The sequence below is a fragment of the Ochlerotatus camptorhynchus genome, unplaced genomic scaffold (genome assembly GCF_037179485.1).
Source record: "Ochlerotatus camptorhynchus isolate MF236.1 unplaced genomic scaffold, CSIRO-AGI_Acam_v1.1 ptg000401l, whole genome shotgun sequence".
NCBI lineage: Eukaryota > Metazoa > Arthropoda > Insecta > Diptera > Culicidae > Ochlerotatus > Ochlerotatus camptorhynchus.
The window spans coordinates 878,257-898,317 of NW_027040887.1; the positions used below are offsets into that span (position 1 = coordinate 878,257).

Here is a 20,061-nt window from a genome sequence, read left to right on the forward strand (position 1 = left end):
CTCCGATCCGCTCGAACAAGCCCATCGGAACAATGAAAAACTTCGAAAAGGTTTCGTTTGACCCCACCCCCGGGACGGAAAAAAGCCAATGGTTCGAATACGCGCACGTAACTCCGCGTAACCGGAGAACTTAATCGCCGCAGGGCCACGGCCCGTCCGTGCGGTGTGATGGTGGCTGCTCGTCACCGACTCTCAATCCGGCTTTATTGGATTATGGACACTTTGCCTGAAACACCAACACTCGCGACTCTGACTGCCGCAGCTGATGCGTCAAATAAAGTTCCGCAGCGCATAGCTACTCACTGACTCTCTCCACACAAGGGTGAGCACCACCGGCCGAAGGTTTCAAGCGGGCGCCAAAATTAATTGAATTGTACTCGGATTTCCTTCACCTTACTTCAGTCGAACATCTAATTCCACGAAATCCCAATTACACCCGGACCGGTCATCGTGACCGAACCCCTTTTTCCCACAGAATATCTGCAGACCGGTGCGCGTGGAATTAATCCCACTAGCTCGTTCCCCCGCGTGTGTGTGTGTGTCTGTCAGCGGAGAAAGCCCCATCGGAAGAGAAAAGACAAAGAGCAATTTTCCACTGCTGCACGGTGGCGTTCGTCGTTGGTGGGGATTATTAAATTCCCCCCATCCCTAATCACCGGCAGCAGCAGCACCACTCTGCTTGCCCACAAGGAAGGGAGAAATCGATGTTGGTAATGACTACTCTCCGGTCATAATAGCGCGCGAAAGCATGGCGTTGAACGCCATTTTGTTCCTGTGCCACCACCGCACACACCGTGGATCGTGAGATATCAATTATTCGACGTACATATGGTAGGTAGGCCTACGTGACGATAGAGGGATGAATTCCTTCAGGAAACACGAAGGCAATCAGCAATCGGTTCGTTCGTAATTAACTTGTTACTAATTTCTTGGACTGCGGCCTAGGACCGGGTTGGCCATCTACTAGAGCTTGAGCGCATGTGTTTAGGTTCTCAGCGGGCTTTGGCCTCACGATTTTCCCTATACCGGTCTGGTAATTAAAAGGCAATGGTTTTGTTGAAGACCTTTGGGAAAATTACTGGAAGAGTCGAATGTTATGCAAGAGAAGTTAAGCTCTGATGGTTGATTGAAAATGGAATGCAGCTACCTGGGAGTTTTCCACAGCATTACCGTGACGACACGCCATTAGTAAAAACGTAGAGCTGGAAATTATCAATAGCGAAAATAATAAAATGACTTTCAGACTCAAACCTTCTCTGATTTGCATGAAACTTTGCATAATTGTTTGTTATCGTCATACGTTTGAACAAAGTTTCTGCCATTTTGTAGCTCGCAAAAAAAATCTTCAAAATGGCGTATACGATATTTTTCAACAATTCATAACTCGAGATTGTTAGAAGTACAATTGATCACAGAATCTATGAATATACGATTGTATCAAGTCTAGAAAATAAAACTTTCATTCTTTTGTCTACCACCAAACAGTAAAGGTGTATTTAGTTTTCACTCTGTTAAGGGGGGAGTATACTTTGATTTAAAAGCATTTTTTTTTGGCTCAAAATGTTCCTTGGGATATATACTTTAATTTAGAAAAGACTCCAAGTCCGCCATAATATTCCTTACCGCTTTACGAAGCGATTTCCTAAAACATGTACCGGCGCGCTGAGAGAGCAATTTTATCTTTAAACGCGTTTATGTCGAAACGGGGTTTATTAAACTGGCGTGGGAAATAACTCTAACCAGTCATCATTTGGATATCGCCTACGTTTTCTTCTTCAGAATTAAATTCTGCTTAGAAATACGTATCCACATTTTCGACATTGTCAAAAATGGATTTTTAATCCACGATTTTGTAAGCATTTTTAGGGTGAAAAAATGGACTTTTTTTTCCTAAGGCCACAACTTTTGAAATAATTAATTCTAAAAAATCGGAATACGTTTTTCTAACCCAAATTTCCTTACTAATCAGGATTTTTGTTCGATTTATGTTCCAGGATCACATGGAAAGGAGTATTTTCCCACGCCGTTTTCCGACTTCCACGCGAGGACGCCCGCACGACCTGGTGCACCGGCCACGGGGAGACGCCAATCGAGTTAAAAAAATACAAATTATAGTTCGAAGGATGACTAATAAATGGGTTATAATATATTTGCCCTCCCTGAGTGTTTTATTGCTTTAAAAAATTAACGAAAATGCCTTACTTTTTGGACGTTCAAAGTGTACTACCCCCTTAAAAGCATAACAAACAATCGCCTATTGAAGAAACGACTTCTTGACGATTTTATTCAACTGCATACTTAATAATACTTGTACAATTTTTAATAATAACTTCTGTTCAGGCTTTGTTCTCACAAATCTGGAGAATTTATTCAACCACAACATGTGTTGGTTAATGTATGTCCATAAGCTTTTATTCGACTTCCATGAGTTGTAACAGAGCTTATTCGATCAATTTATTATTATTCAGCGTTTATGGGACATCTTTGCTTCCTTAAACAGCGATGATGTATACGCCGATTATCATGTGAAGTAACGTAGTAGTAAAATTTACGTTTATTTTCTGGGTTTTATGTTTCAACATTTGATTTAACATTTCAATTGGTTAGCCTTTGGCTCTTCATCTTTGTTCTAGTTAATTGGTTATTCTAATGTGATGATTGCGTTTAGCGCTAATTTACAGGATACCCTTTGTGGGATTGTTTTGGTTTGAATTTAAAAATTTGATAACCTACCTACTTGAGCACCTAACTACTTAAACTAGGTTGCCAAATCACGAATGATCTGGTGGTTTGATCGCAGACAGGCGACTCTGAACCTTTCCAGCGTGGAAGTCTTTCGCTCCTCGAGTGTTTGAAGACCGGCCAGGTGGTGAATCTCAGAATTACGAGTTCACGGTGGACTGTTCAGGATCTTTCTGAGGATCTTGTTTTGGATCCTCTGAAGCTTTAAGTGGTGGCACTTAGCACAACTCTCCCAGATTGACATACCATACTCAATAGCCGGCAGAATGATTTGCTTGTGGACAGCAAGCTTGTTTTTGAGGGACAGGGTGGACTTCCTGTTTATCAGAGGGTAAAGGGTGATACGGTCAAAATTTGGTCAATATCAACTTGACGTATTTCTTTCAATTTTGCATTTAAAAAACCTGAACACCCCTCATTTTGAAGGTGTGTGTGTGTAGAATGTTGCTCCTATTTTGATTTTGGAATTCACTCTTCAGTTGTCAAAATGCCGTCCAAGCAAGAAGAGCAGCGTATCAAAATTTTGCTCGCGCATCGCGAAAATCCGAGCTACTCGCACGCAAAGTTGGCAAAATCGCTAAAAGTTGCCAAATCAACCGTTACAAATGTAATTAAAGTGTTTGGGGAACGTTTGTCGACAGCCAGGAAGTCTGGATCGGGGGGAAATCGAAAACCGGAAGCCGCTGAGACGACAAAGAGAGTTGCCGGTAGTTTCAAGCGAAACCCTAACCTCTCTCTCTGAGATGCCGCAAATAAGCTGGGTGTATCGTCTACAACCGTGCATCGAGCCAAAAAACGAGCCGGACTATCGACTTACAAGAAGGTAGTGACTCCAAATCGCGATGATAAACAAAATACGACGGCCAAAGTGCGATCCCGGAGGCTGTACACGACGATGCTGACGAAGTTTGACTGCGTGGTAATGGACGACGAAACCTACGTCAAAGCCGACTACAAGCAGCTTCCGGGACAGGAGTTTTATACGGCAAAAGGAAGGGGAAAGGTAGCAGATGTTTTCAAGCACATGAAACTGTCAAAGTTCGCAAAGAAATATCTGGTTTGGCAAGCCATCTGTACCTGTGGCTTGAAAAGCAGCATTTTCATAGCTTCCGGGACTGTCAACCAAGAAATTTACGTGAAAGAGTGTTTGAATAAACGTCTGCTGCCTTTCCTGAAGAAACACGGTTGTTCCGTACTGTTTTGGCCGGATTTGGCATCTTGCCATTACGGTAAAAAGGCCATGGAGTGGTACGCCGCCAACAACGTGCAGGTGGTTCCCAAGGACAAGAACCCTCCCAACACGCCAGAGCTCCGCCCAATTGAGAAATACTGGGCTATTGTCAAGCGGAACCTAAAGAAGACCAAAAAAACTGCTAAGGGTGAGCAGCAGTTCAAGGCAAACTGGCTTTCTGCGGCGAAGAAGGTGGACAAGGTGGCTGTACAAAATCTGATGGCAGGGGTCAAGCGTAAGGCCCGGCAATTCGGATTTGGAAAAGCGGAAGCCTAACTGAATATTTTTCCTGAATTTTATACTAATTGAACTTGAAAAAGAAATTTAATTTGATTTTTTAAATAAACGATTTCACCGATTTACACGCGTTTTCCCTTGACCAAATTTTGACCGTATCACCCTTTAGAGCGACCTGATCAAGATGTTACACTTGGTGGATGTCTTGTCCACATGGGATCGGAATAGCAATTTGCTATCGAGGGTGAGACCAAGGTAGACTACTTCACTCGACCATTCAATGGGAGTGCTATCAAGATGGATCTTGACGTTAGCCGGCGGAACAAGCCGCGGTGAATTCGAGTGTGGAAACAGAATGGTTTGTGTTTTAGCTGCATTGATACAAATCTTCCAGCTCTTAAAATAGTCGGACAAAACATCCAGGCCTGATTGTAGTTTACTTGCCAGAGCACGGATCACTCTACCCTTATAGATGATGGAGGTGTCATCTGCGAACATTGACAGGATACCACCACCCGGCAGGGGAGGAACGTCTGACGTGAAAATGTTGAATAGAATAGGCCCAAGCAGGCTACCTTGAGGGACCCCTGCATCAACGTTGAACGTATCAGAGGAGACATTGTTCAAGTAGACCTGGAATGATCTGCCCGACAAGTAGTTTTTGATGATCTTGACGAGGTAGTTTGGAAAGTTGTATCGATGCAGCTTGTACACTAGACCATCATGCCAGACATTGTCGAACGCCTTCTCGACGTCCAACAATGCCATGGCAGATGTATTGGAAACGGACTTGTTCCGCTCGATGATGTTAGTAACCCGTGCGAGTTGGTGGATGGTAGAGTGGCCTTTCCTAAACCCGAATTGCTCTTTGAGAAAGATGTTATTATCATTTGAAAACACCAGCAGACGGCTGAATATCAATTTTTCGAATAGCTTCGAGATGGAGGACAAGAGGCTGATGGGGCGATAGCTTTTGGCACTGGTAGGGTCTTTGCCAGGTTTGTGAATTGGAATAACTTTGGCTAACTTCCAGCATGCAGGGAAGTAGCCAAGCATTAAACACTTGTTGAAGACCACCGCAAGGTGCTTGAAGAAGTCAACACTCAAGTTTTTCAGCTCGAGATTGACCACTCCATGGACACCAGCGGCCTTCATGTTCTTTGTTGATTTAATCGCTGCTATTACCTCATCAGCCGATATTCTACTTTCATCAGGGACAACTACGGGGGTGGCAGCGACACTAGCCATTGCCTGTGATACTGCAGGCTCGTGGGGACTCACCATGGCTTGGCCAAGGTTATGTGAATTTACAAAGTGTTGTCCAAGAGCATTGGCCTTTTCAAATGGGGTTATTAGTAAAGATGGGTCCGAATGTTGGTTAGGAGAGGAAAGGGGAGGAATGGGCCTCGGCTTATTTTTCAAAATCTTTGCCATTTTCCAGAATGGCTTAGCACAATCTGGGAGAGAGCGAATCTTGTTTGCAAAATCGATATTTCTGAGATCCACCATCCTGGCTTGGATGATTTTGTTCAAACGGTTGCAATTGGTCTTCAGGTTAGGCAGCCCAGTACGCTGGTACTGCCTACGAATCGTGTTGCGGAGTCTAATGAGGTCTTTAGTAGGCCTGTCAAGGTTCAGAGTATTACTCACCTGTCTGGATAATGGCACATGTAGCTCCCTGGCCCGGGAAATTGCTTGATCGATGGAGCGCAGACACCGATCAACATCTTCGGACGATTCCGGTTGGACATCGTAGTCTACAGCGGTGTCGACGCAATGTTGGAACTGACCCCAGTCAACACGATGATAGTTGCGCCGGAAAACTTCAAATCGATTTACGGAGGATCCCACCTCAGTCACCACCGGGTAGTGGTCCGAGCTGAGTTCCTGATAGGTGATAGGTTGAGCGATGTTGTTGCCCATGTTGCTGATGAAGATATCGATGGTAGCGTGAACACCGGACCGACTCAACCGGGTGGGAGTTTCCGGACTCAAGATGTTGTACTGCGCTTCCTGCAGGTCGTTGTTCAGGATGGTGCCGTTTTGATTGCGCCGATTGTTGCCCCAAGCTTGATGTTTGGCGTTCAGGTCACCAGCGATAATAAAGTTTTCCCGTCGTCGTGTTAGCTTGATAATATCTCGTCGCAGATCTGCTGCCGATCCGTCCCTGATGTTGACTTGTTTGGGGCAGTAAGCCGCGACGATGGTGATGGGGCCGATAGGAGTAGAAACTTCCACCCCTACGGCTTCGATGATCTTCAGCTGAAAGCTGGGCATCAGTCGACAGCAGATGTTTCTCCTTATTGCAATAGCCACTCCTCCTCCTCCAGAGTTGGTTCGATCTAGCCTCACGAGCCGGAAGTCGGGAAGGTAGACGTTTGTTTCAGGCTTCAGGTGGGTTTCAGTTATGATGGCAATGTCGATGTTTCGTTCATTGAGAAACTCAACAAACTCGATGTTTTTGCTCTTCAAGGAGCAAGCATTCCAATTTACGATCTTGATGGCTTCACGGTCCATACTTAGTGACAAGGGACAGGACAGCATGAAGCTGTTCAGATCGAGTCTTGCAGGTGCGCAAGATGATGATGACCTCGGCCACGAGCGTCACAAGTTCCTCCGAGGAGAACGGAGAATCGTCGACAGGCTCACCTGAGACAACACCAGCATATGATAAACCAGGGGCGGTGGAGGGACCTGGCATTGGCTGGGCAGCAGCAGCAGCGAGACGATGCTGGACTGTTCGATTGTTAGGAATACTCACATGCTTGACTTGTTGGTTGTTGAGCGGAAGTGGTTCTAAGTTCGGAACATGTCGACGGGGCTGGAGAGCTGGGTACTGGACTTCCGTGCGTGCAGGAGGCGAACGATGATTACGGAGGCGACCGGGCTGGTTATTGATCGTAGCCTTCCGACGGATATTGATGAACTCCACTCGCTTGGGACATCCGCGATTGGAGGCTTGGTGGTTACCACCGCAGTTGACACACGTTGGCTCGATGTCATCATCTTGCTCACAGGACGCAGTCGAGTGAGTTCCAGCACACTTGCCGCAGATAGTCTTCATATGGCAGTTTTTGGTGCCATGGCCGTAGGAGAGGCAGTTCATACACTGCGTAACATCACGATGTTGGGATTTGTAATGTTCCCAACTGATGATGACCTGAAACAGGTCCCGGATTTTGGATCTCAGAGCCGCTAGACTGGTGGATCCCTTCGTGAAGTGCACCAGGAACAACTGGTCACGGAAGCTGGTGTTGTGGTTGGAACGCCGGTTTATTGGGAACACCGCCTCAGGTTTGAGCCCAAGCCGCTCCAGCTCGGATTTAACCACAGCCGCCTCGAACGACGGTAATCCACGCAATACCAGCTTCAGTGGCTTGCTCGATGGCAGATCGTGCGTGAAGAAGTCAACGTTATTTTCCTTTAGGAAACATCCTGTTTGATTGTACTCCTCCAGGCTGGAGCACATGATTTTGGTGCCGATGCTGCAAAGCTTGAAGCGAGGCAGCAGCTTGTGTTTTGCCAGTTCGGCACGCAGCTTGGCAACATCCTTCTCCGGCGTGAAAAGCGGGGGAATCCGCTCTCTTGCAGCGATGGGAACGACGTCACCATCGCCATTTTCTTCGGGGAGCACCGCAAACTGGTTGGCTTGCAGTACCCGTTTTCCGGCATCATCCTGCGACGCGCTGTGCTGGATTACCACCTTCTTTGAAGGGCCCGCTGCTGAATCATTGGTACGTTTACGCACCATTTGTTTCGTGTTGGCAAGTTGCAGTAAACTTGCCAGAACGCGCGAAGGTGGCGACGCTTCCACGGCGCAACGCGACAGCACAAACCGAATCGAAGCGAGAACTCGAGCGAAAAAGAAAACGAACTGAACAGCTCAACAGTCGAGCAAAGAGTGATGTGAAGTAACGTTAAAATAAGACACTTTTATACATTTATTAAACGGAAATTCAACTGCAGGAAAATTAACCCGAAAATAAAGAACGATAGAGACAGACACAGAGTTGTCTTTTCTTCAGACGAAGCACGCACCACGCACACAACAGAAAATAACTGTCTAAAAGTTGGCCCCTTTTTTTGTTTAGTCTCAGTTGTATAACTGGTATAGTTGGCCATCGCGTCCATAAGGACCAATGTTGAAAACGTAAACAATGGGTTCTTTCGTAAACAATGGGTTCTTTCGTAAATTTCTCGTAGTTCAAAGTCAATCCATGTAAACCAACAATTCTATCAGATAGATATGATATGATTTACTTGACTGGTTTTTCATTTTCGAGAAATTTGCGGAAAAAGTAATTGTTTACGTTTGAGACAGTAGCTCTTATGAAAGAGAAGCAGATATATCAAGACCAACAACATAAATGGCCTTAACTCTATTTTGTAAACAAACCTTGTAAGGCCATTTTCTCGCGAACGTGGAATCCCTCACCGCCTATAATAAGGTAATACGGAGATCAAAGAGGATACAATGGAGGCATACCTGTGAGAACATTGAAAATACTCCAGCAACTGCTAGGTTGCAGAAAATACTCGCTAAAGATCATTCCAATGGTCTGGGCACTTTGAAAAAAGAGGATGGCTCTTTTACTACTTCTACAAATGAAACGTTAGAGTTGATGATGAGGACGCATTTTCCAGGTTCTATTATTAATTCAAACGAAGAACAAAACGTGACGACCACAGCAATTGGTATCGATGAAACTAGGATGGATATTCATGAAATATTGAATGAAACGACTGAGTTAGACAGACCAAGAGCTGATGCTTGCACTTTGGCCAACACAATCTTTACTGAAAGAAAAGTTGAATGGGCGATTGACTCCTTTGAACCTTTCAAGTCAACAGGTAGGGATGGAATTTTTCCTGTACTACTACAGAAAGGAAAAGCGGTTTTAATGCCTATTCTAACAAAGATATTTCGAGCAAGCTTAATATTAAGCTATATACCGGCAGTGTGGCGACAAGTGCGGGTTATTTTTATTCCCAAGTCTTATAAAAAGAATAAAACTTCACCAAAATCCTTCAGGCCAATAAGCTTATCGTCTATTTTGCTAAAAATAATGGAAAAAATAATAGATGAACACATAAAGTCATCATATTTAGTTACAAATCCTCTGAGCAAATATCAATTTCCATACCAGGAAGGTAAGTCATCAGTAGCAGCACTTCATACGGTTGTTACAAAACTAGAAAGATCTTTTGAAGCAAAAGAAATTTCACTTGCTGCATTCCTTGACATTGAATGTGCATTCGATAATTCATCTCACGATTCAATGACTACAGCTATGATGAACGTGGTTTCGATCAAAGCATTGTAAATTGGATCAATGAAATGTTATCAAAAAGAGAAATATCAGCAAACCATGGAAGCTCACTCATCAATGTAAGAGCAACCAAAGGATGCCCGCAAGGAGGCGTGTTATCACCTCTATTGTGGTCTTTAATAGTTGATGATCTTCTCAAAAATTTAATAGCCCAAGGCTTCGGAATAATTGGCTTCGAAGATGATATAGTCATAACTGTACGTGGCAAATATGATTGTATTATCGCTAACAGAATGCAAATTGCTTTAAATTTCTGTCTGATCGTGGTGTGATAGGGAAGGATTAAATATAAATCCTTCTAAAACTACTATCGTGCCATTTACGCGAAGGAAGAAATTTTCAGTAGACAACATAAGATTGAAAGGCACACTTTTGGAACTTTCTAATGCTGTAAAATATCTTGGAGTAATCCTCGATAGTAAACTTAATTGGAATATGCACCTAGAGCAGGCAATAAACAAAGCTACTAATGCTCTATGGATATGCAAAAGAACATTCGGTAAACAGTGGGAACTGAAACCGAAAATGATCCATTGGATTTACTCGGCAATTGTGAAACCCAGGATTACTTAAGGTGCATTGGTCTGGTGGCCAAAAACAAAAGAGAGTGTTGCTCAGAGAAAGTTAGAAAACTCCAAAGGTTAGCAACTCTCTCAATAACAGGTGCAATGAGAAGTACACCATCGAAGGCATTGGATGCTTTGCTTTATATGCTACCATTGCATCAATTTGTACAATTAGAAGCCGAAAAGTGTGTTCTAAGGATTACAAGGTCAGTGAAACTCTTTGAAGGAGACCTTAGAGGACATCTTACGATTCTAAAAACTGTTAGTATCAACTCTCTAGTAAGGAACAACGAAGACTGGATGGAGAAAAGAAACAATTTCAATCGACTTTTTCAAGTAGTTGACCCTGGGCGTAATTCGTGGCAATTTAGTGGCCCGGTTCTTCGTCCAGGATCGATTGTTTTTTATACAGATGGTTCAAGATTGAACAATCAAGTGGGAGCAGGAGTAACTGGCCCAGGGATAGAAATATCGGTTCCTATGGGTAGATGGCCAACTGTGTTCCAAACTGAAATCCAAGCAATTTTAGTGTTCCGTTATATTTTTGCGTAGAAACTATAAGAGTTCAAATATATGCGTCATGTCCGACAGTCAAGCTGCTCTAAATGCGTTAAAGTCGGCGACATGTACATCAAAACTTCAATGTGTTCAATCACTTCAAACATTGTCTTGTCATAATCAAGTCAACTTATATTGGGTTCCTGGTCATTGCGGGATTGAGGGAAATAAAAGAGCTGATGCACTAGCAAGACTCGGATCTTCTCATAAGTTCATCGGGCCAGAGCCCTTTTGTGGCTTATCGGCTGCATCTGATAGAGCTAAAAGCGTGGGAATCTTCAAAAGTGGAGGAAAACTGGAAGAACACTTCCATTGCTAGGCAGTCAAAGCGATTTATTAATCCAAACATTTCTGTGACCCACAAAATCCTGGAACTTTCTAAGAAAGATCTTAGTATATATGCAGGCCTTATAACAGGTCATTGTCCGAGCCGTTATCACTTGAAGCTGATTGGAAAACTTCAAGATGATGTATGTCGCTTCTGTGCCATAGAAAAGGAAGACTCGCAACATTTGCTATGCCACTGTCCGGCAATTTTCGATAAAAGGCGAAAGTTTTTCGACAAGGGGCTGATAGAACCCTTTGACATTTGGAGAACAACTCCCAGTACGGCAGTGCACTTTATTCGAAGTATAATGCCGTGCTGGGATAATGCTATTAGTCAAACGATGACGATCACTCCTAATCATAGTGATACGGCATCTTGATATAGCTAAAGAAAAAAATGGGGAATATATCACAATAGATCAGAAAAATGGTCGCAGTGATGAAAATACCCGACAAGGAAAAAAAAATTATCATTTTAATACAATTGACAACCCCCTTCATTGCCTTTCTCATTATGCAGCTGGTATAATCAATTTGACAGATCGATGTCCTTCTATACCACTTGAAATCACTGAAATGGGGTCGATTTTTGATGATCGAGTTCCACATATGTTATGTGTCAATATTCAATAAACGCTTGTTTGAAACTGAATACCTATCAGCACTCCCGATCGTCCTAAGGTCCAGTGGGAATCATTAATTCATTCATCCTGGAAACCCGAATTCGGTCAAGCTGTCAAGGCTGTCAAGACAGGAAAAGAGGACAAGAAGGCGTACCGGAAAAAGTAGGAAAACAAGTGTCGTTCGGTTCTGAGTGGTGCGGTCGCGGGTAGTCATCTTGAGTATATCAAGGACAAGAGGAGTCCGAAGGAAATCTGGGACGGATTGCACGAAAGTTTCGAGCGGAAGATCTTGACAAATCAGTTCATGCGTACTTCAACTGAGATGAAGTACGGCGAACGTTCGAGTATGGAGACCTATTTTTTCCGTTTTGGAAGCTGAAGTCAACCGGTGCAAAGATGGACGAGGAGGACATCGTGTGCCACCTGATGCTAACAATGCCGGTTTCGGATGAATCGGTGAACACTGCAATGGACTCGAGAGCCCTTTATCAGTCGTGATGGAAATCGGACAACTCGTCCGTTGCAGCTAGTGATGTCTGTGGTCAGATTTTACCTGTGTCATGGGATGGCATGCAGTATTTCATCACTTTCACGGATGATTTCACGCATTTGACGTTTGTCTACCTGATTAAATCAAAGGATGAAGCGCTGGAGTGGCTGAAAACGTATGAAGCTATGGCGACAGCACACTTTCAAATTGACTCCAAGGTACAGACAAAGGGTTAAAAGGACGTTCGGGATTGCGGAAACAAACCGTTATTGCTCGCAGTTTATTCAATCGTCAATTTATGTATCTCTTAAACCTATTGTAATAATTCACGAATTCCATAATCGATCAGTTTTAAAGTTGCGGCGCACCCAAATTCAAGAATTTCCAAAAGATTCCATAATTGATTGCTATGGGCGATCTGACGCGGCTTTCTTCGATTTGCATGAAACTTTGCATAATTATTTGTTATGGTCAATCATTCGGATCTTTGCTAAAATTCGATTTTGAATCGATTAAAATTTTCATAATGGCAGCTTAGGTCCTATGTCCTTTTGTCGATCAAAAAATCGATTAACTTGATTTCTACCGCGACAAGCGTGGCATTTTTGCAATGATTTTACGTGCAATATAATTTAATATTTGAACTTTTGAGTATACGCAAAAATATTGCAAATACACCGCTCAAGTCATGGTAGAAAGCAAATCAAGAAAATCGATTTTTTGATCGGAAGATGGACACAGGAAATATTAAAAAAAAAAAATCGAGATGTTGACCACAAACAGCATGGCCATGAAAGGGTTAATCGTACATACACATTGATTTCCCTGTTTTGACGTAGGACTACGTTTGTGATTTCTATATGGGGGTACACATTGTGAAAACCAAAAACGGAACATGTAACAAAATTATGAAAGATTTTGAACGTTAATAACTCAGCTGCTCCTAGACCAATGTCAATAATTTTATCACCAATCGAACAGAAATATTTCTACGCACCGATAGAAATGCTATGACTATTGAAAAAGTGGTAAATGTCAAGTATTTTCCAAAAGAGTCTAAATAACTATCAAATCCATCAACTACGTACATGTATATGCTGCTTCCCCAACACAGTCATCAGAGAATTTTTTTTTTTAGTTCTTTATTAAGGAGATTTTTAGCCTATGGCTAGTTCATTCCGAAGAAAGGAGAGGGCTCAGAGTGAGTAACCTCTAGATACATGGTATATTAACATATAGTTAATAACTTTGGTTGCTGGCTCTTCAACTTATATGAAAAAATAAAAATATATAAAATAATGAAACAGAGGAACAACAGAAAACAAAATGATTTAGGACAAGCTACAAACGATTAATCCGAACAAAACAGAGCTCAGCTGGCATGGGTCCAATAGAGGAAATCCATCCAGCTGAGATGTCCCGACGGCCGAAAGAAATTCCTGCTATACCAAGTGGTAGATTTTGGCTTCTTTTAAGAAGGTTACTAGTGCTGCCGAGGCCGAAGTATCATTCCCGAGCAGATCGCTTATGCTGGAAGTTAGGCAGAGTGCCTCCCGAAGATTTTGGAACTCCGGGCAGTTGCACAGGATGTGTTCGACGGAGTAGGGTACCCCACAGATGATGCAGCTTCTGCGGAACGGCAGGCCACCATAGTTATAGTCGAGTTTAGTGTGCCCGGTTCGAAGCCGCAAAATCACGCGTTGATCCCTCAGGTTGTCCAGTTCTCTCCATGATTCAGTTGACCCTTTTACTTTGTGGATGAAGGCAGTTCTGTTGCGGAACCACTCAGCTTCCCATGCCGCTCGAATGGTCCGCATGATCCACCGTCTGACGTCCTGTAGGGGTACCTTGTTGGTGAGTCTGGGACCCGATGTCCCGGCTCCGGCAAGGTGATCAGCAGACTCGTTACCTGGCACTCCGCAGTATCCGGGAATCCATGTGTACACGGTGTTCGGTGGGGCGTACTTGATAATCGCCTGGATCCATGGGTGTTTTGGTGCTTCCGAGGTGATCGCTTGAACGACGCTGTGTGAGTCGGTTAATATAACTATCGTATTTGTTGGCTGGCGTCGTAGCGGCACGGAAGATCGCTGCAGCCTCGGCCGAGAAAACCGAGCATTGTGGAGGAAGACTGCTGCTTTCAGCAATACCGTCTCCAAAAATCCCGATAAGTCATCAGAGAATCGTTTCTAGACGAAACAAGTCGAAGTGGCATACGCCTCCGATCTTCGGGCGTGTCCGAATAGGGAGGCTACAATTGCGTAACATTTTGCACACTCATCGCCATATTCAGAACCACACGCCCCCAACGACCACACAAAATGCTCTCTAGAGTTGTAATCTTGTAACCCAACTTGGAAGCAGGGGTACAAGTGTTTTTGATCGATTCTCTTCATCGACTTTCTGTTTCGTTAATGACTCGACGGCAAACACATTGATACGTTTGTAGTTCTAGAATTGGAGGCGAACCAGCCCAAGGCTGAAAGCCTCCCTAATAAAGTTAAATAATAATAATAATGTAGTTCTAGAAAAGCATAGCAGAAATGGTGCGAAATCGATGAAGACTTTCACCCCTCTGCTTCTAAGCCCCTTAATTCAGTCGTCGTCGTAACAATGAAAACTAGCATCGCACCGCTTTTGGTTCTTGGGTTACACTTGCTGGTTGCAATTCTGCTGGTCAGCATTTTCGAAGGACCACCAAAAACATGAAATTACACTGTTTTCTAGGGATGCCTAAAAGTCCAATTATTCGATTAACGATTAATCGTTAAGATTTTTCCAGCAATTCTATTAAATATTTATTGAATTTTCAATAATTCGAGCGCGTAACCAACATCCCTTCTTATTTCTACTCGTTTGATTTAGCGCAGTAGAGAAAATAAATAAAAGTACCTACTAACATAGGGGAAATGACGGCTTCGGCATGACAGGCTATTTTCGGCAACCCAAATTGAAACACTATTTTCACTGGATTTTCTTACGAAAACACTTCGCTGAATGCATGCAAACGATTCTTTATGCTTTCAGCTTCAATTTGACTATATTTTTACCGCTGAGAAAAAGCAATCTAGCAAGGTTTTCTTGAAATGCAACACACGCACTACAAATTGTAGCTGATTTCGAGTTGCCGATAATAGAACAGCAGATTTACATGCAGTTCAAATGGCACGGTTGCCGAAGAAAAACTGGTTGCCGACAATACTCGCTCTCACTAGAGAAGATTGGAGCTTTGTAAATGCGTTTCAAAACAGTTTTTGACGATTCTTTCGACTGAAATTGTTAGAGCAGCTGGCAGCAAAAGATTGTAAACAAACCAATACTGTATATGTGTGCGTTCCTTAGAGAAAAAGGCTATAGAAAGAAGGTCGCTGCTTAGGTTGCCGAGAATACGTAAATTCCCCTATCTGAACACGCATACAGAAGAGCCGTGCACACTAAGATTTTGTTTTCGTGTTCGGTAAATTTTACCGAAATCAGAACAGCTGAACGTTCGGTAAAACTTCGACCTTCATTTTAAAGGCTATTGAATTGGAAAATAATTTCATAACATGTTCAACCTTGTTTAAATGATCAAATCTTGTCATTTTAGTGAAGATTTAGTTTCAAAGTAGCTGAAAAGCTATTTCTAAGTATGTGGACGTGAAACATGATCATAAATTCTCCGAAAAAAGTGTTAAGCGTCTTTCTCCTAAAGACTAAGATTTACCAACTTGTTTAGAGAAGATGTTTAACGAGAAAAACTAAAAAGGGGAGGAGCTTTAGCTGGGTGGACACTGATATTCTGCGGCATTCCAACCTGTCGCTGACACCAGTTCAGCCCCTATCCAGCAGCAGCTAAAATTCATATCAAAAGATGCTTTTCAGGACAATCATAGTCATACTAATGAGAGAACCCCGCTCAAATTCCTATTCCTACATAAAACACAAGCTCCTGCTGCAGTTAACAAATAACATTTATTATATAAGACCACGTATTACTACGTCACCATTGCGTACAACCCCATAGGGCTGTCCCTTGTAGTTTTTTAATTGCTGTTCCATAAGTTTTTGACGAAATAGTCATTTCCGCAGTGAAACTGTTCCACGATTTTTCAGCAAATTTTAGCTGACGATTTGGTCACCACTCGACCCCTCGCAAATCACCCTTCGTGCGACACTCGAAGATCAAGATAGTCACATTTACCCACTGATGCTACTCCGGCACCACCTACCATCAAATGTGTCCACCGTCAATTATGACACCACGGGAGGAACACACATCTCCCGGTCATCATCGTTTTCACAGTTTGTCTTCTCACACTCATTCGTCGTCGTCGTCGTCGTTGAAATTCAAATCGCTCGACCCGCGGTCCACAGGACGCGTGCTGTGCACAAATGAGCTGCTGATGAGCTGCTTAACGGCTCCTTATCAACTACCACTGATGACTGCCGTTGACGGTATCAGATCTTTGCATTGACCAAACCGTTTGTCGTTTCGGCTTATCGATCGGCAGCGATCAGCTCCATATGGAGATTCAGCTGCTAACGAGGTGTCATTTCAGGCGACGATGATTGGCGACAATTCATGTGAGAAGTTTGGATTCGATTTGGCGAGGACGTTTCTCGATCTAGGTCGAAGGCTTTCAAAAACTTGTCAACAGTTCACACAGCTTCAGAGTGACTGCCCGGAACTGGTTCTTGCTAATGACAGTTTCACAAGTTCGCATCTTGGACCGGGAGTCGTGAAATTTCTTCCAATTAATCAGTATTAATTTATTCGTACATGCTTAAACAATAAAACGCGCCACAATGTGTCCCAGGCGGCCCTGTTGTCCGTCATCATTGTCATGTTTTCGAAATCGATGTTTAATTTTTATTAGGGCTTGTTCGAGCTAAGCATTCACCGAAGGGCTTCTCCTCCCGCGGTAGGTAGGTACGTGAGGTCTACTCCCAGACGGACGACGACGGAGAGGCCCGAGACATGATAAAAATGTTGGAAATTTCGTCTCGTCGGGGCAAGCAATTCAGCTGCACTCAGGGGCGCACTGCTTCCCCGTGGGACTTCGTTCCCCATGGCTAGTGGAAGTGCTATCGTGCTACAACCCTGCACAGTACATATTCCCAACTTGTGTCAAGATTTGTCAAGTGTAAATGAGTCCGCAGTGTGTGAGCAGGAAAATTGGCGATGCTAGGCGATGGGCACATCGTGTATAATTGAATTTTACGTCGCTCTCGCGCGACTCGTCCGGTTTGCTCGGCTCCAGAGCGCCCCTTTCGGAATGTCGTCCGGATGAGAGGGGCAAGAAGATTTTTGTGCGAATTATTTTAATTTTAAATTAATTTCATTTAGCCTCGGCTCTGCTACCTGTGTGCCGATGGTCGGAGGTGGTGCGAATTCAGAATGAATTTGCCAGAATTTGCTGCAGCCAGTTCATGATGAATTCACATTCCCGGTGTTTATGGGATGAGTTTCTCCGCAAATATTTGAGCGGACATGGGCGTGCAGCAACTGCTGGGTGAGTCGTTTCAACAAGCTGCCTGCCTGCCAGAAGTAATAAATATCAATGGGAAATTTGTACCAGCAATTAATATTTATTCGGGTGATTTTGCTACCCCGAGTTTTCGAGCGGGCATTTATGAAAATTTACTCCGAATTCCAGCTTGACAGGTTTGGCGAGCAGTTGAAATTAATGACGGGAGTTGAACTGGAAGGCTATTTTGTTATTTTATTTTATTTATCATGCCTTTCATTTGTATTCGAACAGCGAGGTGAGATTTTTGGCAGGTGAAGAATTGGAAACAGTTCCTTGGAGTTGCGGTAATATTGGTTGGTGGGTAAGTGTTTAGACTGCTGCTTGCCCAATGTTTATTTTAACATGGTATCATAAATGCAATGACATGAAGATTTGCATACCATCCCATAGATCAAGACGCAACCATAAACATGTTTTACTTGCAATTATTTCCAAGTTTTGAAATTTGCGTGGACAGTAATAGATTGCATGCTGTGGTGAAATGTTAAGCGAAAATTGGAATTGATTTTATGAATGATAAGTGAGTACTTTGGATAAGTGATTGCGTTTCCGATCGTTATTGACTACCCGGAAATCGGGGAACAGCTGATGGCTCCTCCCCTGGCATTCCTAATAAAAATACACTAGGATAATTTTTTAATTGATTTATCCCATTTTTGTCTAGATTTTCTGCATAATTTAGCTAGTATTGGTAAAGAGGTTTTTTTAATACGTTTCACTTGTCCGTTAGATTTTGGTGTTCTAACTGCTGATTTTGATTCCTCGTCGAACGTTCGACAGAGCAAGTTTGCTTACGCTACTCTCCCGCCGCCGCAAAAGTGTTTTTCGGAAAAAAGTGGATTTTTTTTCTCTCCCCGATCGGAGTTTTTTTTTACACCTTCAGGTGTGCAGTGCCACAGGCGGACATAAACGTTCCCCGGAGGAAGCAACCATCTCAGCCGAGTCTGAAGATTGGATTGTCCAACGGTAAAACTATCAACCACCACCTAGACATCGCATCATACGGCATCAAAAGGTCATCACCCGTATACACCGTACAACGAAGCAGCAGAACTGCAGATACGGTCTATACAGACCGGACGGTGCCCTTTGTGCTAAGCAACGTGCTGCAACAATAGAGCGATCATCTCTGCTTCATCGCACAGTGGAGTTTGTAAACGCGCCATCCCGGCATATAGAGATAAGTTAATTTTTATCTCAGCCTAATTAATTTTTTTTTTTTTTTTTTTTTTTGTAAATAATTTTTTTTTTGTTTGGTTTTTGATTTGCTAATATTAAGTAATCCCCCTGCAGCGTTGAATTTCCTTTCTTACAAATTATTATTTTTATTATTATTCATTATCTTATTTAGTTTTTTTTTGCACATATTTTATTTTATTTTTATTTTTTTAACACTGAGCAATTCACTCACAGTGTTGACTTCCTTTTCTTGTTGTTTCCTTTCCAATTTCAATCCATATATTTGAAATTTGTGGAAAATATAAACATTTAATAACTAAGATTGCAACCAATTCCGTTGCGGTGGTATCTTAAGTCACCGCAATGGATGATACAAATAAAGGCGGGGGTCTGTCGCTTGACATCTCTGATGATGAGTCAATAAAGTCTCCCTCATTTGAAAAGCTTGATAGCTCTGAGGAAATGGATACCCTCGAAGAGCACCTTGATCAAACCACCAGCAAGAACACTGGAGCCTATCCAAAAGTGAAATCTCTACCACAGCCCCCTTCTCCTCCATCGCCGCCTTGTCCACCATCGCCGCCTTGTCCTTATGTGCCCCCTACTCCACTCCTTCCCCCGAAAATATCAGCGACCCCCCGCCACAAGGCTTACCCTGATGACTCGAAAGGTCCGTGGGTTGTTTTCTTCCGGCCCAAACAAAAACCTTTGAATATTTCTCGGATTTCGAAGGATCTGACAAAACATTTTTCGGCCGTAACCGATATCTTTAAGGTGACGCCAAACAAACTGCGCGTTACCGTTGATAACCTGAAACAGGCAAACCGAATTGTTGCCTGTGAGCTTTTTTCGATCGAATATCGAGTCTACGTCCCCAGTTGTGACGTAGAAATTGAAGGAGTGGTCACCGATTCGAGTCTGACTTGTGAGGATTTCCTGCAAGTCGAATCTTTCGGCATTTTCAAAAACCGTGCCCTTCCGAAAGTCAAAATACTGGACTGCATTCAACTGCAGTCAGTGTCGCACATAGGCACAAACAAAAAGTATACCCTCTCAGATTCGTTTCGTGTGACCTTTTCAGGATCGGCATTACCTGACTACGTCACAATTGGGAAGGTTCGACTACCTGTACGCTTGTTTGTACCGAGGGTAATGAATTGCTTGAAATGCAAACAACTAGGTCACACCGCGGACTTTTGTTCCAACAAACCGCGGTGCGATCAATGTGGGGAGGAGCATACGGAGGGTCCTTGTCATGCTACACC

At 43.2% G+C, this 20,061-nt stretch overlaps 1 protein-coding gene across 1 annotated transcript in view; it reads right to left on the minus strand.

Annotated features, from left to right (window-relative positions):
* The window catches only part of LOC135710743 (paired box protein Pax-6-like), a 208,380-nt gene that overhangs the window by 153,060 nt on the left and 35,259 nt on the right, over window positions 1–20,061 (minus strand). The gene's annotated exons all lie outside the window — the stretch shown is intronic.